Source organism: Echiichthys vipera, assembly GCF_963691815.1.
Source record: "Echiichthys vipera genome assembly, chromosome: 5".
In the NCBI taxonomy this organism is placed as follows: domain Eukaryota; kingdom Metazoa; phylum Chordata; class Actinopteri; order Perciformes; family Trachinidae; genus Echiichthys; species Echiichthys vipera.
In genome coordinates, this window is record NC_139830.1 from 35,027,648 (window position 1) to 35,046,911 (window position 19,264).

Genomic DNA, 19,264 nt, shown 5'->3' on the forward strand with positions numbered 1-19,264 from the left:
TCAATGTCTTCCATTTTCCAAATACTCTGGTGAACCATTCATCCAAGGGGTTATCCAATCCAGATTGTTCATGCATAGTTTTAGAGAGGGTTGCACATAATTGATGCGATCAACATTTTTGTTGGGCGTGATCGGGAACACAGCGCTGATAAGGGGGATGTTTTCGAAACCTGCTGCTACTTGATCCGCTAATTTGTATCGGTTGGGAACCCCGCGTGGTACTCCAACTGCATCAATATACGTAGGATTGTTTAATGACGTATCAAATGAACCGGTGTGTAGTTTCTGGAGCACATGACGTCGTCGACGTTGTGTGAGTGCCTTTCTAGCGGTTTTGGTGGCAGACAGATGTCTCAAATGGTCGCCTATCATAAGGAGAGGTGTTCTCAGTCTTACCATTGCGCATTTCCCAATGCTATGTGGGAGAAGACGGACATAGAGTCGGTTAGTGCCGCAATAGTAATACAATCCTGCCCGAGCCCACGTGCCAATTTCACTTCCGTTTCTGATTTCTTTGCACCAGGCGTTTATCAGGCGTTTTGCTGTGAGTTAGATTACATCTTGGGGTATAGTCAGACCATTCGTAACATTGGGCGTAAATGGACCTACTGTGGTTTTGTTAGATATCGGGGGAAACAGATGTCCCAGAGTGGAACAGCTGGTATCAATGCCGTTAGTCAAGCTCATCATGCAATTATAGCCTACTGTGACGTTTGGAAAGAGTGGCGCTGGGACTGTTACTAAACTGGGGCAAGCAGATGCACATGCTACACAGTCCCCTTCACCCTGTTCTCGCGCTACCTGAGCTACCCAGGATACCCACAAGTGTTTTTTCAGAGTACCCGGTAGCCATCCGTACTACATCTGCCGGTTTCAATAGAGAGTAGTCTATGACCTTAAAGGTAGATCCCAGGTCCGGTTTAGTCGCTGGGGATGGAGCGGACACAGTGGCTAATGCGGTGAGGTTTTGAGGACGAGACGGGTGTAAGTGCAGTTTTATTAGGCCCATAGGGTCCTTTCCTGTGATATCTAACCCTAATAAGAAATAGAAGGAGTTTTCGCTATAGTTCCAACAATGTCCACTTGGGAGGTTAGGATACGGATTGGCTGTTAATTGTAGGACACTCATTGTTAATGGGTTTGTTTGTGCACTAAAATCCCTCTGTATACGAAAGTACCCCGCCGTTTTTACCTTTCCCTCCGAGGTCGTCGTTTGCGGGTTAAAGTCTCGATTGGTGGCCTGCCAGACATGGTTCCAGCTAGGACACCAAACCTGGCTCCCTGGCCACCCCAGCTGGCAGAGATATACGTCATACCCTCTATGCGAAGTTGGCTTGCCTCCACAAGGAATTACGCTACACAGGTCAAATTGGAACGCCAAGGTTAAATTTAGGGTGTAATCTAACTTAATTCCCCCATATTTCTGTATGCACTTATCCTTTTTTTGTGGTCCTCGTTTCTTACGAGAGAGCGGGCTAAGGGGTGTCACTGCCTTACTCTGTTCATGCTGACCCTCGCATACCCAAAAAATCAGGGGTACAATTATACATGTTAGAGCACCACACGATAGTAACACTCCTCTATTACCAAATAGTAGCATGATTTAGCACTAAAACCTAGTGGTGCCTGTAAGTATTAGTTTTAGCAAACCTAAAGCAAAGGAAATAGCAAATATTAAAGATAGAAAAATGAAAAAGTTCAGTTGACACGTTGTCATTGAGATGGTGGGTCTGGCGACGTCGTCTTCTTCGGGTGTTGGTTTTAACGAGCTCAGGTATACTACCTTCCCTCCAGTGCCACCAGGGGATTATTCTGCCCCTTGTTGGTCGGTGGTCTTTTCTTCTGTACCAGACGGTACAGTGCACGATGCTTTCAGGTCCTGATGCACCTCACTCAAGGAGCGTTGTGGTTCTGCCGCTGCCGCACACTGGCTCCAGTGGTAACAAGTGTCGCCTTTCCCCTTCAGTCGGACGGCGTGGGACGTTCGCTCCACCACCTGGTATGGACCTGTCCAGCGAGGTTCGGACCACTTCCGCTTGATGACCTTCAGCACCACCCAGTCTGTCTCCGGCGTTGGCTGGGCCTCCGCGTTGCCGAGTCGATCGGCCACCTGTTTGGCGAATGCTGAAACGAGACTTTGCAATTCACGGAAATATTCTCTGTTGGTTAGTGATTGGTCATCATTTTTCATACCAGGCAGCCTAGACTGTGGCCCTGGCAGAGCCCTTCCCCTTTGCAACTCAAAAGGCGTGAAACCTGTGCTCTGATTCACAGAGCTCCTAACAGACATCAAGGCTAATGGTAGGGCGTCAACCCAATTCATTTTGGTCTGTGCACAGATTTTGGCCGATTTGTTTTTTATAGTCTGATTCATTCTTTCCACTTTCCCTTGTGACTGGGGATGGTAAACTGTACCAAACTTGTGATTCAAACCCAAAATTGATTCAACCGTCTGCAAATCCTGATTCTTGAAATGTGTTCCGTTGTCTGACCTGATTTTCTCCGGGAACCCATGTCTCGGGATGTACTGGTTTATCAAAAACTTAATTACCGTCTTATTGTCTTCCTTCTTTGCAGGCCATGCCTCTGGCCATCCTGTATATGCATCCACACACATCAACACATACCTATACCCTCTTACCATGGTAACCATATCTGTGTAATCGATTATGATTTCTTTTCCGACTCTGGGTTCTAGAGGATATCGTCCAGGATGTGGTTTCACCGTGGGTCTGCCATTGTACTGTGTACATATTTTGCATGTGGTCACAAAGTGTTTGGCCATGTCTTTCAGATAAGGATGCCACTAATGTTCCAGATTTCTCATCATCTGAGCCACACCCACATGTCCCACACACACACATAGATATACACACACAGAAAGCTAGAGTCTATTCTATGCAAACGTGGTTTTAGGCGTTTCAGAGCTTGAAAAGGCTGGAAATGACATTCCATGTGTATATCGGCCAAATGCCATAGAAAAGTGAATACAAACACAAATTTTTCATGTTTAGGCTACCGTACACATATATTACTGTGAGATTTGTATTTTAAAGCTTCCAAACAGAAGTTACGGTCTATTCCATGCAAACATGGTTTTAGGCGTTTCAGAGCTTGAAAAGGCTGAAAAAGATGTTTTTAAGCGTTTAACAGCTTAAGGCTGGAATTGACATTTTATGTGTGAATCTGCCTAATAACATAGAAAAGTGATTTCAAACACATGTCCTTCATATGTAGGCTACCTTACACAATAATTACTGTGAGATTTGTATTTTAAAGCTTCCAAACAGAAGTTTGTCATCTCATCTCATCTCATCTTCATCCGCTTATGAAGGGCAGCAGCTTTAGCAGGGGACCCCAAAGTTCCCTTTCCTGGGCCACATTAACCAGCTTTAACTGGGGGATCCCGAGGCGTTCCCAGGCCAGTGTGGAGATATAATCTCTCCACCTAGTCCTGGGTCTTCCCCGAGGCCTCCTCCCAGCTGGCCGTGCCTGGAACACCTCCCTAGGGAGGCGCCCAGGGGGCATCCTTACCAGATGCCCGAACCACCTCAACTGGCTCCTTTCAACGCTAAGGAGCAGCGGCTCTACTCCGAGTTCCTCACGGATGGCTGAACTTCTCACCCTATCTCTAAGGGAGACTCCAGCCACCCTCCTGAGAAAACCCATTTCGGCCGCTTGTACTCGCGACCTCGTTCTTTCGGTCATGACCCAACTTTCATGACCATAGGTGAGGGTAGGAACGAAGATTGACCGGTAGATCGAGAGCTTTGCCTTCCGGCTCAGCTCTCTTTTCGTCACAACGGTGCGGTAGAGCGACTGCAACACCGCCCCCGCTGCTCCGATTCTCCAGCCAAACTCACGCTCCATCGTCCCCTCACTCGTGAACATGATCCCGAGGTACTTGAACTCCTTCACTTGGGGTAAGGACTCATTCCCTACCTGGAGTAAGCAATCCACCGGTTTCCTGCTAAGAGCCATGGCCTCAGATTTAGAGATGCTGATCCTCATCCCAGCCGTTTCACACTCGGCTGCGAACCGATCCAGTGAGTGCTGAAGGTCACTGACCGACGATGCCATCAGGACCACATCATCTGCGAAAAGCAGAGACGAGATCCTCAGCCCACCGAACTGCAACCCCTCCCCACCACGACTACGCCTTGAAATCCTGTCCATGAAAATCACGAACAGGATTGGTGACAAAGCGCACCCCCGGCGGAGGCCAACCCCCACCGGAAACGAATCCGACTTACTCCCGAGGATCCGGACACAGCTCTCACTTTGGGTGTACAGAGATTGGATGGCCCACAGAAGTGACCCCCTCACCCCATACTCCCGCAGCACCTCCCACAGTATCTCCCTAGGAACCCGGTCATATGCCTTCTCCAGATCCACAAAACACATGTAGACTGGATGAGCATACTCCCAGGCCCCCTCCAGGATCCTTGCGAGAATGAAGAGCTGGTCCGTTGTTCCACGTCCAGGACGGAATCCACATTGTTCCTCTTCAATCTGAGGTTCGACTATAGGACGAACCCTCCTTTCCAGCACCTTGGAGTAGACTTTACCAGGGAGGCTGAGTAGTGTGATACCCCTGTAATTGGCACACACCCTCTGGTCCCCCTTTTTAAAAAGAGGAACCACCACCCCGGTCTGCCACTCCCTTGGCACTGTCCCAGACTTCCACGCAATGTTGAAGAGGCGTGTCAACCAAGACAGCCCCTCCCAACCCAAAGTTTTCAGCATTTCTGGACAAATCTCATCAACCCCTGGGGCTTTGCCACTGTGGAGTTGTTTGACTACCTCAGTGACTTCCGCCAGGGATATTGACAATGATTCCCCATCAGCCTCCAGCTCTGCCTCTACAAAAGAGGGCGTGTTCGTCGGATTAAGGAGTTCCTCAAAGTGCTCCTTCCACCGCCTGATCACCTCATCGGCTGAGGTCACCAGCGTCCCGTCTTTACTGTAAACAGCTTGGACGGTTCCCCGTTTCCCCCTCCTGAGATGTCGAATGGTTTTCCAGAAGCACCTTGGTGCCGCCCGAAAGTCCTTCTCCATGGCTTCTCCGAACTCCTCCCACACCTGCTGCTTTGCCTCTGACACAGCAGAGGCTGCAGCCCTTCTGGCCTGTCGGTACCTTGCGACTGCCTCCGGAGTCTTCTGGGATAGCATATCCCGGAAGGCCTCCTTCTTCAGTCGGACAGCTTCCCTGACCAGCGGTGTCCACCACGGTGTTCGAGGGTTACCGCCCCTTGAGGCCACAGCTCACCGCTGCAGCTTCAGCAATGGAAGCTTTGAACATTGCCCACTCCGGTTCAATGCCCCCAACCTCCACAGGGATGCCAGAAAAGCTCCGCCGGAGGTGTGAGTTGAAGATCTCTCGGACAGGGGCCTCCTCCAGACGTTCCCAGTTCACCCGCACTACTCGTTTGGGTTTACCTGGTCTGTCCAGAATCTTCCCACATCCTCTGATCCAACTCATCACCAGATGGTGATCAGTTGACAGCTCTGCCCCTCTCTTCACCCGAGTGTCCAAAACATGCGGCCTCAGATCAAATGATACGATCACAAAATCGATCATCGACCTTTGGCCTAGGGTGCTCTGGTACCACGTACACTTATGAGCATCCTTATGTTCGAACATGGTGTTAGTTATAGATAATCCGTGACTAGCACAGAAGTCTAATAACTGACGACCACTCAGATTTAGATCAGGGAGGCCGTTCCTCCCAATCACGCCTCTCCAGGTGTCTCCATCATTGCCCACGTGGGCGTTGAAGTCTCCCAGCAGAACTATTGAGTTCCCTACTGGAGCCCCATGCAGGACTCCATTCAGGGTCTCCAAGAAGGCCGAATACTCTGAACTGCTGTTTGGTGCATATGCACAAACAACAGTCAGAGTTTTCCCCCCTACCACCCGCAGGCGTAAGGAGGCGACCCTCTCGTCCACCGGGGTGAACTCCAACACCGCGGCGCTCAGCCGGGGGTTTGTGAGTATCCCCACACCCGCCCGGCGCCTCACACCCTGGGCAACTCCAGAGAAGAATAGTGTCCAACCCCTATCCAGGAGAACGGTTCCAGAACCGAGACTGTGTGTGGAGGTAAGCCCCACCAGATCTAACTGGTAGCGCTCCACCTCCCGCACAAGCTCCGGCTCCTTCCCCGACAGAGAGGTGACATTCCACGTCCCAAGAGCCAGCTTCTGCTGCCCGTGTCTGGTCCGTCGAGGCCCCTCACCTTCACTGCCACCCGTGCAGCAGCGCACCCGACCCAAGTGGTTCCTCCTGCGAGTGGTGGGCCCACAGGATGGAGAGGAGGGAGGTGCCACGTCACTTTTTCGGGCTGTGCCCGGCCGGGCTCCGTGGCAAACCCGACCACCAGGCGCTCGCCGGCGAGCCCTCCGTCTGGGCCTGGCTCCAGACGGGGGCCCCGGGCTTCCTCCGGGCAGGGTCTCTCTTCCTCTTTGTTGTTTGTCCCTCTTTGTTGTTTGTCCAGAAGTTTGTATGTGTGTGTATATATATATATGCATGTGTGTTTATATATGTGTATATATGTGTGTGTGTGTGTGTGTGTGTGTGTGTGTGTGTGTGTGTGTGTGTGTGAGTGTGTGTGTGTGTGTGTGTCTGTGTGTGTGTGTGTCTGTGTCTGTGTGTATATATGTATATGTATATATATGTGTGTATATACATAAATATATACACATATATACAGACAAATATATATGCATTTATATACACATATATACACATATATAACACAAACATATGTTGTGTGTATACATACACACAACATATATATACACATACATATATATATACATATATATACAAATATACACACATATACATATGTACATACATATGTACACACATATATACATGTATATATACACATATACACAGATATATATAGACATATATATACACACACATATTAATACAAACACACATATAAAGACATATATACACAATTATATATATATATATATATATATATATATATATATACACACAACATAAATATACACATATATACACATATGCATGTATATAAATACACACATATTTACACATATGTATATATATACATATATACACACACATATATATACACAAATATATAGCTTCCTCAGAAGGTACAGTCTGCTCTGACCTTCCTTATATGTTGCTGCAGTGTGGTCAGAACAGTCAAGTTTATTGTTCAGGTGAACTCCCAGGTACTTGTAAGATGTCACCATCTCAATGTCAGTTCCCCGGATGTTCACCTGTGTGCAGGGTTGTTTGTGCCTGCGGAAATCCACCACTAGCTCTTTGGTCTATATGTCTGTATATTTATGTGTGTGTGTATATATGTGTGTTTAAATATATATATATATATATATATGTGTGTGTGTATATATATATATGTGTATATATGTGTGTGTGTATATATGTCTGTATATATGTGTACATATATATGTGTGTATATTTGTATATATATGTGTATTTATGTATGTGTATATATGTATATATATATGTGTCTGTATACATATATATGTATATATATATACATATATATGTATGTGTATATACATATATATGTATGTGTATATATATGCATATATATTTGTGTGTTTATGTATATGTGTGTATATATATATGCATGTGTATATATATATGTGTAAATATACACAAATATATTTACATATACACATATATACACACGTCTATACACATATATACATACACACATTCACACACCCATATACACGTATAAAAACACACATGCATTTATATATACACACATACAAACTTCTGTTTGGAAGCTTAAAATACAAATCTCACAGTAATATATGTGTAAGGTAGGGTAGCCTAAAATATGAAGTGTATGTGTTTGGATTCACTTTTCTATGGCATTTGTTCGATTCACACATGAACTTTCATTTCCAGCCTTAACAAGCTGTTAAACGCTTAAAAACGTGATTTCCAGCTTTTTCAAGCTCTGAAATGTCCAGAACCACGTTTGGATGGAATAGACGGTAACATCCGTTCGGAAGCTTAAAAATACAAATCTCAAAGTAATACATTTGTAAGGTAGCCTAAATATGAAGAATATGTGTTTGGATTCACTTTTCTATGGCATTTTCCGATTCACACATGAATCGGACTAATGCAAACGCTTGCTAATGCGTATAACAGCTGTATATACACACACATGTATATATATTTATATATATATATATACATATATATATACACACACACATATATACACATATATATGTATATTTATTATCAGGTTCAAGCAACCTAAAACATCCAAAACATAACAAAAGAGAGAAAGACAAGAGTTATATGTTTTACTTGCAAGGAGAACGGACAGAGATGCGTTCAGTTACAATCTCCTACCGCTCTGAAAAACACTCTGCCGAGCCCTTTCTTTTTATTTCCTTTAGTTGGTCCCTAGTTACAATATGAGTTATAGCTGTAAGGGAGAGGGGACACACAACTGCAACTCTTCACATGTTGCTCAATTCATTATCTTCATGAGTTACAGCTCTAAGGGAGAGGGGACACATGTTGCTTGTCCTTGAAACATGTTCTGTCTTTAAACAGCAGTTTTTGTTTTTGCACAGATACCTCTTTGGTGACTCATCAGCAGTCATGCTTATCTGATTTCTTCTACCTGCAAAACAACTCTGCACAAATTAGCAATACACACACACCAAGTAAGGTTAGTTGATATGTAAAGGCAAGCGTAAATATGAGATTACTATATGTACAATTATTTTAACATTTCACTCCTGTTTTTCACATATTTGCTCAAATTCTCAAATCACTTTTAGTCAGCCACTTCTTGTTTGATTTTTAGCTGTAAGATTATTTTCATGAGCACAAATACATTTACACTCAGAAGTTTCTTAATACCTGTCAGAGTGATAGTCTGTTGGATCAGGATACAGTTCTGGCAAATCAAAAGGAGTTTCCTTGTCGTCTTCGTTGCTGTCATCATCACTTTCGGGATCGCTGCCAGGCAAAGGATACATTTGCTCCACTTTGTTCTCCATGGGTGAAATAGCTGTAGTAATGAGACGGTTAAGCAAAGCACGCAGACAGGGAACACAACAGCATCCAGACAAGGTTAAAATTGCAGCAAAAACTGCTATGGAGACTAGGAAAGAGGACACCAAAGTTACTTTCTCGGCCAATAGCATGTCTAGTGCTATTGGTTTTGGAATGCCATGAGGGAAGTTGCAGCTAATTGATCGTGAACTGCTTTGAAACCACTTTGTGTCCAATTTCCTAGATTTTGCACGTTGTAGTGGATGTAATTGATTCTGTCGACGTTCTTGTTAACTGTACACCAAAAGGAAAAAATGGATTCAAAACCTGCAGATATCTGGTTGGTGTGGAAGATATAGATCTCGTGCTCACACTCACCTCGTTATGACCCTAAAGAACAGAGGAATGCTCATTTCCTCATTTTATGACACACACAGAGTGTGCAAACACAGACACATCTATTCTCTCTAGATAGCCATATAGGGACATGCACTAATTTCCTCCACACAGCTTTTAGTGTTATAATGTGTTACCAGGCAGATTAACGCCCATTGCCGCCTTCTTTTCCTTTAAGGCGTTACCATCGACAGAAGGGTATTTAAGCCTCTACCCCTAGACAATAAGAGACTCTTCTGATGTATGACCTAGTGTGTGTTGTATCAGAACTTGTCTCCGCTTTGCAAAGTGCTCCAATAAATATATTTATCTTTATCTTTATTTATCACGGGGAACAGCATGAGACACAAGCCGGCACATCAGTAAAGGTAAGCAGAACCTGTTTAATCGAAACTCTGCACATTGGGCATTCTAAAATATTGTGTCTTGCCTGCGCCACAGTGAGTAAACTATATAAATTGAGATAATGGCAAAACTGAGAATGGTCCTGGGTCGTGGTTGACCCCACCGTTATTCTGACCAGGATACGGACAAAACCTAGGAGGTTACTGGGTTAGAGGCCCGGGGAACTGAGGATACCCCGAATTCTATACGTTTTTAGCTCACAGAGGCATCGCAATTTTGCTATAAGCCGAGTCTGGGACTCATATGTGTTTGCATCTCAATTTTGCTATAAGCCGAGTCTGGCACTCATATGTGTGTTTGCATCGCAATTTTGCTATAAGCCGAGTCTGGGACTCATATGTGTGTTTAAAGAAGTGTGGGAGGTTCGTGTGTATATCCACTTTGACATCAGACTAAGGTTCTGAGGAATACACATTTCTGTGGGACAACAGAGGGCGGTATAGTTCTGTCGCTGTTTTTATCTGAAACGGGAAAAGTGGTGCACGTTCTGGGGTAACCCCGAGAGTGAAGACGCACAGACGTGAGTCTGTGTAGAAGCTTCCTTTACTAGAACGGCATTACCGGCATTGACCCCCGTTGACGAGAGCAGCGAAGTGTTATAACTTCATTCATGGTGTCATCATATACGTCACCGGAGTATTTAGTGTGGATTGTGAAAGTGAATAAAGAACAGAAAAGGCAGACGAGATACTTAGGCGCCATTTTGGAATAATTAAATATCAGGCTTGCTGTTTTCTGACTCACAATAAGAGCGAAGTGAACGAATAACACGGTGTCCTGGCTGTTCCAATCAGAGGTGATCCGTAACGAACAAAGTCAGCAGGATCAGCAAGAGCTGATTGGCCGTGGATGAGTCACCGTCTCAGAATAAGGCTCAGAAGACAGTAATCATATAAGAAAATAATGAACGGAGAATTTGATCCCGAGCAGGACAATGGAGGCTGGGGTCCGGTTAACCCCAACTCCAGATGGACGTCATTTGCAGTCCAGTTAGACAATATGATAAAAGTAGCGGATACCACCCTCGGACCGAAAGGGAAAGAAGAGAAATTGTCGGAAATACGAGTTAAAGTGGAAGGGTTGGTGAAGAGAAAAGGGAAAGAAATGGATGAGAAAGGATCATTGGGCAAGTGGTTATGGGAGAAGGAGTGTGAAAGTCGTGTGACAAGGGATGAAATGAAGGACAAGGGTAAGAATGCAGGAATAATGAAACGTTCCGGATATAAGAAAAAAGTTGAAGCTCTGGAGGAATATAGAAAGGAGTGGTCGGAACTAGGGTTTTACTGGCAAAGTACAAAACACTTACACAAAAAAACCACACCCACTAAAAAACAACTCGCCACTTCTGCCACGGCTCCGTCATGTCCACCTCCGTGTTCCCCTTCAGCCACGACTCAAACTTCAGAAACCCCTGGCATGTATCCAACATTGTATATTACTGAGGGCACCCTCACGGTCGGCGAAGAGGAGGAGGTGTACACACAGGATATTGTTAGTAACACCTCAAGCCTACAAACAGGCCCCATCTCACAGGCAAGAGGAGGGGCCTCGTGGCCACCTCCACCCCCGCCACCGACGGTTAACACCAGCTCAGGCGGAATGGACACTGCTCCATTTGATCTGCGCAAACAACATGAAAAACAAGCCGAAGAATGGGCTAGGTTAGAAAGTGAATTACAAAAGTACCACTCGACACTGAAGCAACAGACCCAACCCCGACCTCCACCACTCACCACTGCCCCCACTCCGACAGCACAGCCACCATCGCAGCTTACAGACTTCCCCACACCAAGCTCCAATACTCCTTTACCAGCACTCGATTTAACGGGTCGAGGATGGGCCACCTTTAGGGGGACAGGGGAAGAAGAACAGACTGGGAATTTCGTTCCTGTCACTATGGCTCTGTTAGGATCCTTGGAGGATAACGATCCGGCACCTGCTTGTCAGTCTCCTTCTGTGACAGACATACTAGAACGCGAGAGGTCTGCTTTACAGGAGAGAATTTGGGAATCAACAGCCACTGTTAAAGCCCTGGAAAATACTATTGGTAGCAGGGCTGCGGCCAGAAATAGCACAAGCCGTCAGGAAAATCGAGGGGCATATGGAGGGGCATATGGCAATTATCCACTGGTGACGTCAAATAACAATAGAGGACGATATAAACCTTATAGTCAGGGAGACCTTGGCGCCATCATTGAAAAACTACCACCAATGTCCGAAGGGGGTAACTTGTGGTTAGCCAAATTAGATGCGTTGACTGCGGGACAGAAACTAGGACTGGGTGACTTCCAAGCGGTAGCTGCACGTTGCATGACGGGAGGAGACTTAGCGTCTCTTGAACAACAGGCAGGGACCGTTGGCCTAAGTGATGATACTCCATTTTTGGCGCTTAGCACTCTGATTGGTCAGTTTTTAAGGGAAAAATACCCATTGCCCAGCGCAGCCGCCATGCCCAAAATGAGGTGGGATCCTAAGCAAAAAGATTTATGTTAAAATATACAGGCATGCACCCTGGCAAAGAAGGTAGACAACGTGAATGGTTTAGACAGGCGGTACTGGAGGGAGTTCCGGAGGAAGTTAGAGTGGCTATGGTCAATGTTAGGGGCAGAGTTGACTAATTGGGAAAAACATCTCATACATCATTTGACTCGTGCAGAAGACCCAACTCAAAAAGAGACAGAGGATCTTAAAGAATTGCAGACACAACTACTGAAATTACAATTATCTGATGCGAGACAAAAAGTAAATGACAAAAAGAAGTCTAATAAGGACTCTGGGAAGGTGATGGTTGCCGCAGAATACACGCCCGACTCATTCCACTCTGATCACATTCCATGGGTGCCACCACAACCACAACAAACGAGGGGCAGTGGGCGTGGCAGGGGATTCGTGAGGGGTGGTAGCAGGTTCCGAGAAGGGTACGGAAAGGGCAGCACAGGGCGTGGTCAGTCGAGGGAGGGTTGCTTTGTATGCGGTGACACTGGGCCAGAGACTGCCCCAGAGGACAGGGTGGTCCGTCACGTTTACGGGCCAGAGGCCGTGCATCTGGAGGACGACGACCTCCATGTCCTCCTTGGCGTGCCACTGACGAGGCCCCACCAGAGGGCAGAAACGAAGATCCCGGCCAGTTTCCACAGTGGGAGGGTGGCTGGGAGGAGTCCAGCCAATATTGACACACCCCCGAGAACCACACGGACAACAATCCCACGGCAGAACCAATGTTGTCTGTACAAGTAGGAACGGCCGAATTGCCATTTTTGGTTGACACGGGGGCCACGTGCTCAACGATAAAATCATTACCTCCCGGTTCTCTATCTTCAAACACCATCACACTTGTGGGCTTCTCTGGGGAAAAACAAACTCTGCCGATTACCAAACCCCTGTTAACAAAAATTGGCCAACAGACTTTTGCGCATCCCTTTGTGCATTCTCCCATGGTCCCTATGAATCTCCTGGGGAGGGATTTGCTCGTTAAAATGGGAGCATCCATCCTGTGTTGTGCTGATGGACTCGTTGTCACTCTTCAGACGGTACTCGACTGCCATGCTCGAATGGCCCAACCTCAGCTGGACAATATCTGCTGCAACCTGTAACCGCACAATGCGTTGACATATACTGGGGAACTATACAACCACAAACGCCGGGGCAGGGTAGCGTTCTTTCGGCTTACTCTCTCTGGAAACCCTGGATAGCTCAGATCAAGCCCTACGTCTCTCCTCCGGATCCACCACATGTCACACTGTTCTATGATAGAGCACAAACTGATTGGTATCAGGATAAATATCAAAGCTGCCTTGAAGGGCAGACTTGGGAAATTGACACACAATACATTTATGTTGCACCAGAGGGCGTGGCTGCTGCGATCAACTTAACACCTGAACAGACTTCCTGGTACATGATGGATGACGAGGCGTCACCACACGTTTCTCTGGCGCTGCATCCTCAACATCAGGCCAAGGGACTTGGGAGCATTGTTAAAAGGGCAATACAGCAAACGGATTGGGTAGACACACCACTGCCACAAGTCCAATATTCGCATACGACTAACACTTATCGTATTTTAGTTTCAGGAACTGATCGGGTAATCTTAGAACATGCACAGTTGTCCAGACATCACGGTCGCGAGCAGACAGATCACCCAGAGGCCGCCAACATACTTGCCGGACTTCCTGCTAGTTTATGGGCAAATGGCCCGAAGGACGTCGGCATGGTACAATGCTCGCCGGTCACTTTCCAGATACAGGACGGCAGTCCTATCTGGATCAGGCAGTATCCGCATAAGCCTCAAGCTGAGGAGGGGATAGCTGACACAACTTGGGCCTTCTCCACTCAGGGGTCCTGGAGCAATAGCATTCCGAATGGAACACGCCCATTTTACCGGTTGAAAAGAAAGGGACAGGTAAATATCGCATGACACATGATCTGAGGGCCATCAATGACATCCTTCGTACTCCCACAGTACCAGTTTCTAACCCATATGTTGCGCTCACGAATTTGGCTCCGGAACAACAGTGGACCGAGTGATGGTTCTGTCCGGACCCGTGAGCCGTGACCAATCTCTGATAAATTAACGAGAATAGACGATTTTCATGGAGCATTTTTTCTGACGGTCGCAACTATAGACGGCGGGCACTGCTACTCGAGTTAATACGGCAATAGCTTCACTCCGTTGAGCCAATCAAATCCTTTGTTTACTCTGCTCGGCCGGCGCACCAGAGCAGAGAGGAAGAGACATGGCTTGTTCCAAAAGAAGGAAGGTCGATGCGGAAAACCGTTGTTTTAAAGATGAATGGACGGAGAAGTTTATGTTCATTCTTCCGGCAGGCAGTTCAAAACCAGTGTGCCTCATATGCTCCGAAAACGTCGCATTAATTAAAAGTGGCAACGTGAAGCGGCACTACGAAACGAAGCACAGCTCTTTTGAGGAAAGTTTTCCCCTGAAGTCTGAGCTGAGGGCACGCAAAATAACCGAACTGCAAGCCCAGTATGACAGGTCTACCCGACTCATCACACATACATTTACAGCCCAGCAACGTGCAAACGAATGTTCTCTAAAGGTATCGTGGATTTTAGGGCAACACAAAAAAACATTTAGTGATGGGACAGTTGTGAAGGAGTGCTTAAATGCTGTTGCTGAGACATTATTTGAGGGGAAACAAAAAGACGAGATGTGTGAAAAAATCAAACCAATCCCGATGTCAGCTTTAACAGCAACCAGAAAATCAGAAATATTAGCAGATGATGTACTGGCACAGCTTGATGCAGCCATTCAGAGTGCACCATGCATTTCTTTGGCAATTGATGAATCTACAGATGTTACTGATAATGCCCAGCTTTTGGTGTATGTGAGATTTTTTCACAAAGATAAGAAGGAGCTCTGTGAGGACCTGCTGGGTGTAACACCACTTGAAACACACACAAGAGGAGAGGACATATATGCAGCAATAAAAGAGATGCTGACAAAGAGGGGCATAGATCTGAAGCAGGTTGTCTCTGTCACCACGGATGGTGCCCCTGCCATGGTGGGAAAAGAGCGGGGGGCTGTGTCCCGGATGAAAGAGGACAACCCAGATCTCATTGCTTACCACTGTCTCATCCATCAGACTGTTCTATGTGCCACTCTATCAGAACATTTTGCTGATGTAATGAACACAGTGATGAAACTCATCAACTTCCTTAGGGCATCCTCATCCCTTCAGCATCGCCTCCTGAGAGAATTCCTGGAAGATGTTGAGGCAAATGCCAATGACCTGCTATTGCACAACAATGTAAGGTGGCTGAGTAAAGGCAATGCACTGGGACGTTTCTGGTCTATTCGAAAAGAAATAGAAGCATTCTTAAAGCAGGTCAAAAGCCAGATAGATATACACACACATATATACACACACATATATATATACGCATATATTTATATATATATATAAATATATAAACACACATATATACACATATCTATACACATATATACATATACACACATAAATACACACATATAGACACACACACATTTATGTAGATATGTATATACATACACCTATATGTACATATATTTATATACCCACAAATATATATATATATATATATATATATATATATATATATACATGCACACATATACATATATTTACACACACATATATATATATACACACACACATATATAAAGACATAGATAGAATAGAATAACTTAACTATAATTATATTTATATTATATTTTGCATATTTTGTTTTGTTGTATATATTATTATTGTTTATTGTTTTTAGCACACTGTGCACTGTATATATTCACTATGTATATATTAGATTATATGTATGTTAAGTACAAAGTGTTTTGTTTGCTGACCCACTACTGCTGTTACAAAATAATTTCCGAGTCTGGGATCATTAAAGTAATTCTATTCTATTCAATTTTATTCTATATTGTTTAGTTAAGTCCTAGAATGTGAAGTCACAGTGGCACAATGTTAAGTCGCAGTTCTAGAATATGAAGTCACTGTTTTACAATGTTAAGTAACAGTTCCAGGATCTAAAGTTGCAATTCTAGAATGGTAAATCACAGTTCTAGAATGTTAAGTCAAAGTTCTAGAATGTTAATTAACAATTCTATAATGTTAAATCACAGTTCTAGAATGTAAAGTCAAAGTTCTAGAATGTTAAGTTACAATTCTTAAATGTTTAGTCACATACCTGGTTTGTTTAGTGCACACGAACATATCATTGCTTTGATTCTGCATAATGCGAATCACTAGAGTTCATATTGATGTGATCCTGGGAGGTCATCATGCGACACTTGTTTCCAGAAAAGTCGGTCGAAGAATGTTTAATCACAATTCTAGAACGTTAAGTCAAAGTTCTAGAATGTTAAGTAACATCTAGAATGATAAATCACAGTTCGAGAATGTTAATTCACAGTTCTAGAATATAAAGTAACGATTCTGGAATGTTAAATCATAGTTCTAGAATGTTGTGTCAAAGTTCTAGAATGCTAAGTCACAGTTCAAGTCACATACCTAGAATGTTAAGCGCACATTAACATATTCTATTGATCCTGCATTATGCTATTCACTAGAGTTCATATTAATCTGATCTTGGGAGGACATCATGGGACATTACTTTCCAGAGAAAGTCAGTTCAAGAATGTTAATTCACAATCCTAGAATTTTAGTCAAAGTTCTAGAATGTTAAATCACAAGTCTAGAATGTTAAATCAAAGTTCTAGAATGTTAAGTCACAGTTCTAGAATGTTAAATCACAGTTCTAGAATGTTAAGTCAAAGTTCTAGAATGTTAAGTTACAAGTCTCAAATGTTAAGTCACATACATGGAATGTTAAGTGCACATTAACGTATTCTATTGATCCTGCATTATGCTACTCAATAGAGTTCATATTAATCTGATCTTGGGAGGACATCATGCTACATTACTTTCCAGAGAAAGTCAGTTCAAGAATGTTAATCCACAATTCTAGAATGTGAAGTCAAAGTTCTAGAATGTTATATTACAATTTTAGAATGTTAAGTCAAAGTTCTAGAAAGTTAAGTTACAGTTCTATATTGTAATGGCTAAGTCCTAGAATGTAAAGTCACAGTGGCACAATGTCATGTCGCAATTCCTGAATATGAAGTCACTGTTTTACAATTTTAAGTAACAGTTCAAGGATCTTAAGTTACAATTCTAGAATATTGAATCACAGTTCTAGAATTTCAAGTTAAAGTTCTAGAATGTTAAGTAACAATTCTAGAATATTAAGTCAAAGTTCTAGAATAGTAAGTTAAAATTCTCAAATGTTAATACACATACCTGGTATGTTAAGTGCACACAGAAATATAATTGCTTTGATCCTGCATTATGCTATTCACTAGGGTTCATACTAATCTGATCTTTGAAGGACATCATGGGACATTGGTTTCCAGAGAAGTTCAGTTCAAGAATGTAAAATCACAATTCTAGAAGGTTAAGTCAAAGTCCTAGAATGTGAAGTCACAATGGCACAATGTTAAGCCGCAATTCTAGAATACGAAGTCATTGTTTTACAATGTTAAGTAACAGTTTCAGGATCTTAAGTTACAATTCTAGAATGTAAAATCACAGTTCTAAAATGTTAAGTCAAAGTTCTAGAATGTTAAGTAACAATTCTAGAATGTTAAATCACAGTTCTAGGATGTTATGTCATAGATCTAGAATGTTAAGTCAAAGTTCTAGAATGTTAAGTAACAATTCTAGAATGTTAGGTTACAATGCTCAAATGTTTAGCACACGGATATACCATTGCTTTGATCCTGCATTATGCTATTCACTAGAGTTCTTCTTAATCTGATTTTGGGAGGTCATCATGGGACATTGTTTTCCAGAGAAAGTCAGTTCAAGAAAGTTTATACACACGTCTAGAATGTTAAATCTCAGTTCTAGAATGTTAAGTCAAAGTTCTAGAATGTTAAGTAACACTTCAAGAATGTTAAATCACGGTTCTAGAAAGTCAAGTTACAATTCTCAAATTCTAAATCACATGCCTGGTATGTCAAGTGCACACGAACAAATCATTGCTTTGATCCTGCATTATGCTATTCACTAGGGTTAATATTAATCTGATCTTGGGAGGTCATCATGGGACATTGTTTTCCAGAGAAAGTCAGTTTAAGGACATTTATACACAATTCTAGAATGTTAAGTCAAATTTCTAGAATTTAAAGTTAAAGTTCTGGAATGTTAATTCACAATTCTAGAATGTTAAATCACAGTTCTAGAATGTTAAGTCAAAGTTCTAGAATGTTATGTAACAATTCTAGAATGTTAAATCACGGTTCTAGAAAGTCAAGTTACAATTCTCAAATTCTAAATCACATGCCTTGTATGTCAAGTGCACACAATCAAATCATTGCTTTTATCCTGCATTATGCTATTCACTAGGGTTCATATTGATGTGATCCTGGGAGGTCATCATGCGACACTTGTTTCCAGAAAAGTCGGTCGAAGAATGTTTAATCACAATTCTAGAACGTTAAGTCAAAGTTCTAGAATGTTAAGTAACATCTAGAATGATAAATCACAGTTCGAGAATGTTAATTCACAGTTCTAGAATATAAAGTAACGATTCTGGAATGTTAAATCATAGTTCTAGAATGTTGTGTCAAAGTTCTAGAATGCTAAGTCACAGTTCAAGTCACATACCTAGAATGTTAAGCGCACATTAACATATTCTATTGATCCTGCATTATGCTATTCACTAGAGTTCATATTAATCTGATCTTGGGAGGACATCATGGGACATTACTTTCCAGAGAAAGTCAGTTCAAGAATGTTAATTCACAATCCTAGAATTTTAGTCAAAGTTCTAGAATGTTAAATCACAAGTCTAGAATGTTAAATCAAAGTTCTAGAATGTTAAGTCACAGTTCTAGAATGTTAAATCACAGTTCTAGAATG